General features: G+C 31.5%; 1 long non-coding RNA gene across 1 annotated transcript; it reads left to right on the top strand.

Annotated features, from left to right (window-relative positions):
• The first annotated feature begins 1,956 nt into the window (after positions 1–1,956).
• Positions 1,957–6,795, top strand: LOC139500319 (uncharacterized). The gene is made up of 3 exons (XR_011658301.1): positions 1,957–2,151; positions 3,977–4,121; positions 4,731–6,795. It is a non-coding gene; the product is annotated as an uncharacterized lncRNA (long non-coding RNA).
• Positions 6,796–7,818: the final 1,023 nt, after the last annotated feature.

Genomic DNA, 7,818 nt, shown 5'->3' with positions numbered 1-7,818 from the left:
CAGGAATAAATAGAGGTTGATTGGCATTATAGAGATTACGTTTATGATTATACCTGTTTAATTAATAGGCCACAAACTGTTTTTTTTTAATATGGTGCTTCGTCTAAACAATTGTTCAGAAAGAACAATCAAGGTGAAAAAAGGCAACAGTGGTATACTGCTGTTCAATAGTCCTAATTCGTTTAATCAAAAACAAATCCGGGTAACTAACTAATACCGAGGGAATTACATCAAGTATAAGAGGAAAACAACGAAACAACAGAACACTGAACTACAACAAAATCACACACCAACAAACATAGAAATGGCATATCTGATAACAACTGTCATATTCCTGACTTGGTACAGCAGATTTTATGAAAAAAGGGCAGGTAGAATATCGTTTGACGGCTAGCCAAACCTCCCTCTAATATGGGAATTTAAAAATGCCGCTAAATTGTTTTTCACTTGTTCCGTCGATTGATAGCGTTTGCTTTTGTTGGTTTTTATGGATTTCAACTTATTGAATTTGCTTTGGAGCTCGATATTTTTTGTTGTACTTGTTTCATTTAGTTCTGTTAGTCGATTAAATTGTTGATTAGTGATTGCTTTACGCAGGATCAGCGTAAATAGGCTACATTACGGCGAGTCCGTTAGTTGAGAAAGTCTAATGTTGATTCAACCTTAAAATTCGGTATTTTTGTTCGGCGTTAAAAATAACTTAATATATAAATCATGTACACGAATGTCCTTTTTTTACATTTAAAGTCATAATATTACTTTATTCCGAAAGCTCAAATCCCCAAAAAATTATGCATAAAATTATGTTTTTATAACAAAATGGATAATTTTCATTATTAAACTTATGTACACATACTTATTTCTGAAGAAAATTCTTTAATTTGTCCACATTTAAAAGAAGTTTACTATTTTTTAATTGCTTGCTTCCAGGAAGCAATTCGCCGACATATTTTCCGTATGCAAAGTGACCTTAGCGTGAACCTCCTCGTAAAAATCTGGTGATCTGAAGGTGACAATCGGTAAACTTCGGAGTCAGAACACGGCATTTAATGAGCAGCCATATTTCGTATATCATAACAGACAGAGAGCGAAAAAAAATGACGATTATACGATATATTTACGTAAAAGATTATAAAATGGTGCATACAAGACTAAGTTTATGATAGATACATGCATTGGTTCAAGAATTGGATAAACAATATTTTCCCCAGTCACTCGTTTCATATGACTTTAAAAAGAAATGAAATTTAAATAGTAATTGTCCCGGCAAGGAATAGTCGAAAAAAAAAAAATTTCACCGTAATTATTACTTTTTGAAAGTGCAAATGTGTATAAATCTCGCATCAACTCATGTTCTTTTTTAAGTCATATGAAACCTCAAAAAAAAATGATGCATATGTTTTTTTTATAACAAAACAGATAGTTTTCATTATTAAACTTATGTACATATGCTTTTTTTCTAGAGAAAATTCTTTAGTTTGTCCACATTTTGAAGAAAATTACTTTTTTTTAATTGCTTGCTTCCAGGAAGCAATTCGCCGACATGATTTCCGTATGCAAAGTGACCTTAGCGTGACTCTCTCGTAAAAATCCGGTAATCGTAATACGCATGGATCTGTCACTAAAATAAACTATAATCTAATTGTACATGTTAAACAGGTGATCAATATCAATGTTTTTTTGTTGGTTGTTTATTATAAGGTGACAATCGATAAACTTCAGAGTCAAAACACGGCATTTAATGAGCTGTCATATTTGTTAAATCATAACAGACAGAGAGAAAAAAAATGACGATTATTACATGATATATTTGTGTAAAAAATGATAAAATCGTGCACAGAAGACTATGTTCATGTTATATACATGCATTGGTTCAAGAATTGGATAAACATTATTTTTCACCAGTCATTCGTTTCAAATGAATTTAATATTGCCTGTTTTGTTGTTTCGACAAATAAATAGAAACCATTAAAAGTTAGTTCTAAAAGACTCGAACATCTTTGTGTGATCCTCATTTCCAAAAAAATTATATCACACTGGTAGGTATATGAAGAAGTTGTACACTTTTTTTTTAAGTTTCCGGTTGAATCACTAAAACTAAAGAGTCACTAACTGTCTTCCATAGAGAAAGCTAACTGTAAACATGATCAGGTTTGTAACGTAATAAATAGGTCATAAGTTTATAGAAATTTTAAAATATAAAACTCATAATTATATTAGTATATTACGGGTGTGTATTGTGAAATATTCAGAAATAAAGTCGCAAGATTTGTTTAAAATGAGGTAAATAGAACATTAGCCTACATATGGAACAATAACAAATACACTATAGACAGTCAGTGTATTTATCTGTCAAGATCTACATCTATTTATATCAATACTCACCTACATATACATGATATTCATGTTATTCACATTTTGTTGTTATTTTGTAAATATAACCCATACGTTTACCAGTCGAAAATGTATTACTAAAATCTGTCGTCTGTGTACAATAAGGTTTCTTTTTCTTTTGCGATTATGGTGACTTGAATAACACCGGTATCACTCAGATTACAATTCTACCTTGACAGGTAAGTTTGTATTTAGCCTATAAAATACTTATTTAGCCTTGAGAATTGAAAGGTCAGTTTATCCCATTCATACAATAGAAGTTTACCTATAAGGGTCAGAATGGGGTTTACAGAATAGAGAATAAATGTAATAGCAACAAAAAATAGAGAATAGAGAAAATGAACAACAAAATAAAGAATAGAGAATAATGCGGTGCAAAAGTATAAAGAATAAATGTGCAAAATAAAAAGGAAACTTAGGTAACTGTAATGCAATACCGATAATATAATGATCAATGTGCATAATTGATAAATAATCTTGTAACAGAAAGACTATATAGTAAAATCATTTTCATGAGAATTTGCTATACAGAATGAGAGTTATTTTTAAGGCTATTAAAAGAAAAATGCCCTAAAAATTTAAAGAATACAGATATTAAAAAACCCATGCAGGTCCTCATGTCATTTACATTGTCAAAATATAGGACACATCTAGTCAAACTGGTTTTAAACTAGACATCTAGTCAAACTGGTTTGGTATAACTGACTGTTTCTTGCCCTAGATGTCTATTTCACAGTGACCTTATGTGTTTGTGCTAAGAGTACATTGTACTGTCAAATTCATTGATTTTCTGTTGGGACATGACCTACATTGTAAACATGCAAAATAGTGGCTTGAGATTTCAACTGATATTAGTATAATAAATTAAAATTTGGAATTTTATATCCTGGTTAATGATGGTTTTTTTTGGGACCAAGATGTTTTCTTCATTCTTGTTCACATTATGATTATTTTAGCCTTCAACATTGTTCAATGCACATTTAAAGATAGAAAAAAATTCAGCTCTCATTTAAAATATTTTGCAACTTAATAATAATCTGTCAGATTTGGAGTAAACAAAAAACAAGACCCTGCAAGCGTAGTCTATTTCTATAACAGTCAAGCAGATAATTTTTTTTATATCTGAAAAAAAACTACCATGTAAAGAAATATGCAATTAAAAGGCCTAAAATAACCCCTAAAATTCAACATTAACAGAATTTTAACAATTAAATCAAGATGCACAAAGTTTTATTGTACTGGTCAGAATATAGGGTTCTTTTGTACTTTAACAATATCACAATAACAATAAAGTGACCTTAATTTTGGACAAGGTAAATGGCATGAAGCCAAATTTATCAACCTCTATTGTATGAATGGGAACTGACCTTTCAATTCTCAAGGCTAAATAAGTATTTTATAGGCTAAATACAAACTTACCTGTCAGGGTAGAATTGTAATCTGAGTGATACCGGTGTTATTCAAGTCACCATAATGCTTTTGAATCGGGATATATGGTTGGAACCCCCTTTATCCTGGGTTTCAATCACCTTTTGAAATGGCTGGATCGTAGTATGTTATTAATTGTAATTTTATCCTCTAGTATCTTACAGAAGAGACAGAATGACGTAATTGGGCATATACAGACATGATTTATACCATCCTAGTCTTACTTCTTTGGGCATATACAGACCTGATTTATACCATCTTACTTCTTTCAATTGTTTGTTGTTGTCAAGCGACTACTTGTAAGTCACATTATTAATACATTACTCACATTATATTAAAATAGTGTTGGTTCTTTTTATATTAAAAAACTAGTGAATAATACAAAATAATTATATAAAGAGCAACTATTTGTACGCTGAAACTTTCAACTCATAAACTTCTGCCTAACACAACTGTTACTTTTTTTTAAATGATATTTGGAAAGTCAAAAAACTTGAAGTGATCGTTTTACAGATTTATAAAAATTGAAAACAATACTTAATATTTCATGCGTCCGGAGCACTTTTCCGGATTTATCTTCATCAGAAACGCTCAAAGCCGGATATTTGAAAGCCAATGATGGTACCAGAATCAAAACAGTTGAAGAGGTACATGACCAAAAATGGACCTAAAATAGACAAATGTAATTTGTTGGCGTGTTATAGAATACCCGATTACACTTATAATAATCCTTGTGCATTAGAATATTGACTTTTTCATATTGTATGTATCTTGTAACGATCCTCCGTGGCATAATTTTTAATTTCTTGAAGCTGTTTACTATATGGTAGAAGTAGAAATAGAAATAATTATTATATTAAGAAAGTCTTGTGTGATAGCATCTACTTTTATTGTTTTGTATTTTACAGATGCATTCGGTAAGAACTACTCAGTTGACCTTGAACGCATACATGATCACGCAGATATATTTGTTATGTATGATGGCGAACAACTTCATGAGACCTGTAATGACATGTCGTTTTCTGGTTTTGACGAAGATAACCCTGGTGATGAATACAGAGTCTGTGTGACTCCCGAATATTATGAAGATCCGGATTGTGCAGTTACACTGATATATCGTAATTCCTATTAGATGATCTCCGCTTAAGGTATACATGCAAATAACGGAACATATTAATCAGGTTGAACAAGCTTACGGAACATGTACGTAACCAATTTCTTGGATTAATTATCTGGACTTCAATAAGCCCAAATTTGCCATGGTGTAAGGCTGGCGTTAACATACCGCAACTATATAAAACAGAAGACGTGGTATGATTGCCAATGAGACAACTCTCCACAAGAGACCAATTGAGAGAGAAATTAACAACTATAGGTCAGTGTACGGCCTTCAACAACGAGCAAAGCTCACATCGCATAGTCAGCTTTAAAATGCACCGAATTGACAAATGTAAAACAATTCAAACGACAAAAAATAACAGCCTAATTTATGTACAAAAAATGAACGAAAAACAAATATGTAACACATAAACAAACAACAACCACTGAATTACAGGCTCTTGACTTTGGACAGGCACATACAGACAGAATGTGGCGGTGTTAAACGTTTTAGCAGGATTCCAACCCTACTCCAAATCTGGGACAGTAATGTAACAGTATACAACATAAGAACAAACTATAAAATTCGGTTGAAAAAGGCTTAACTCATCAGATGGTTACAAATACAAATATTACACAGAGTGGACGTGGCAGGGTACAACAACGAAAAGAGTACTCGTAATTACTGACAGCTAGTTGCAAGCCACTAACAACTAATAAAAATAATCATGCATCTAAAACTTAATTATCAATCAGTACACCTCCAACATCTAATGTAATTAGTGTAAAGACGTCATAAACAGTCAGAGAAAAACATGACCTTGTACAGTGCCAAGATACAGGTATCGACAGATTGTAGATCCATGAATGTGTATATGTATATAACAATAATATTTAGTTTGCTATATATGATATAATTAATGTGTTGAATTGGTAACCTTTCAGAATGAGTTTATTTAAAGGATGTTTATCATGTTTATCTAAAATTAGAAGAAAATTAAAAGATGTGGTGTGATTTCTAATGATATAACTCTCCACTATATATGTCATACTGAGAAGCTAACAACTGTAGGTCTGCCTGTTATAAAAGAGGGATGCATTGCCTGTTTAAAAACACATCCCAAACATGTAAGCCAATCAAGTCGTCTTCAATTTAATTTCTTTTTTTTTAGCTCACCTAGACCGGAAGGGCCAAATGAAATTTTCTCATCACTTGGATGCCCAAGCATCCGTCGCCCGTTAATTTTTCAAAAATCTTCTCCTCTGAAACTACTGACCAACTAAAAACAATATTGGCCTAAATCATCCTTAGTGTATCTAGTTTTAAAAATGTGTCCGATGATTCCGCCCATCAACCAACATGGTCGCCATGGCTAAAAATAAATCATGGGGGTGAAATGCAGATTTTGGTTATATATCTGAAATTAAAGCATTTACAGCAAATCTGACATCAGGCTAAAATGTTTATCAGGTTAAGATCTATCTGCCCTGAAATTTTCAGACGCATCAGACAACCCGTTGTTGGGTTCTGTTCCTTTATTGGTCATTTGACTGAAATTTTGCAATTTTTTGTTTTTATCTTGAATACTTATTATAATAGATAGCAATAAAATGTAAGCAATATTGTTAAGCAAAGTAAAATCTACAAATAATTCAACAAGACCAAAATATTCATTTTACCTCTTAAGGAGTTATTGTCCTTTATAGTCATTTTTAAACATTTTTTATTATTTCTTGTTATTTTTTACTGTGCTTTAAAAGCTTATTTAACTCAGACAAGCTTGGTCCGTTATTCTTTTTAATACAGAAATGCGTATGGAATTGCTATTTGATTCAGAAATAATGTATTAAGTATGTATGATATGTGTCTTATACATTTTTAGACTTATAACTGCGACATTAAACCCGATTCTAGGTATTGTGGCAAAGGAAAAGATTCTTTATTCATCGACCTTAAACTGCTGGCGGTCATGACAAGAGATGTGAGATTTAAACTACAGGTTGAGGCTGAACTGACTTTTAACTGTGAGCAATTTAAATAAAACAAAATAGAATATTTAGCCTTGAAACTATAGTCCCTATGTCTGTAAACGTAATTGAAAATAACACATCGTATATGTCAAACTATGACAGGGTGATATTACTTAGACATCACAACAAATGTTCTCCAGTTTTGAAATTCACGATCCAATCGTTCGTAACGATCAAAATAAACTGGTTCAAAAGGGAGAAATCTTTGTTGACGACATAAGAATTAAAAAAAAATAAAAACAATTTACGTTTCACTATAATTCAAATACAATGTTTGTCATGTGACAAGTTTATCAATTTCAACCGAAACTTAAAGATGGACATTGATATGATGCCTTTGTGGAGTAGAGCGACTTGCGTTTTTGTGACCTGAAAAATTAACTGATCCCTAATATGAATCTCTTATCAAAACTATGCTGACTATGTTCAATTCGGTTTTTAAGCATTTATGCAGGAGGTTAAATCAAAATAAAAATTATAAATAACTCACATACCTTTACTTAAAATACTGATGTTTCAAAACTTAAAGAAAGCATATTTAGAAATGAACATTACACTTTGAGATTTGTGCGTTTTAGAAATTTTAATTGGTCGTGTTAAAACAATTAGCAAAGCCGATACCTAACACTAAGATGAAAAGAACATACTATTATACTATGCGCGTGAGCCGAATAAACAAAAACGAAAAAAGTGTAAACCGGGATTTTGAATTGAAAGAGGAGAAATGAAAGAGAGTGTTTGGAAAGGGGTAAGATATAGACTAAATGATCTATCAAATTGTTAGTTTCTCACATGAAAACTAAAAAACAAATAAGACATATATTTTTTTTGTAACTTGTTCCACTTTTGTCGACGATTGTAATACTT

This window comes from Mytilus edulis, chromosome 1, assembly GCF_963676685.1.
Source record: "Mytilus edulis chromosome 1, xbMytEdul2.2, whole genome shotgun sequence".
Classification (NCBI taxonomy): Eukaryota; Metazoa; Mollusca; class Bivalvia; order Mytilida; family Mytilidae; genus Mytilus; species Mytilus edulis.
Note: the sequence above shows the minus strand (reverse complement) of the source record. Positions and strands in the feature narration are given on the sequence as shown.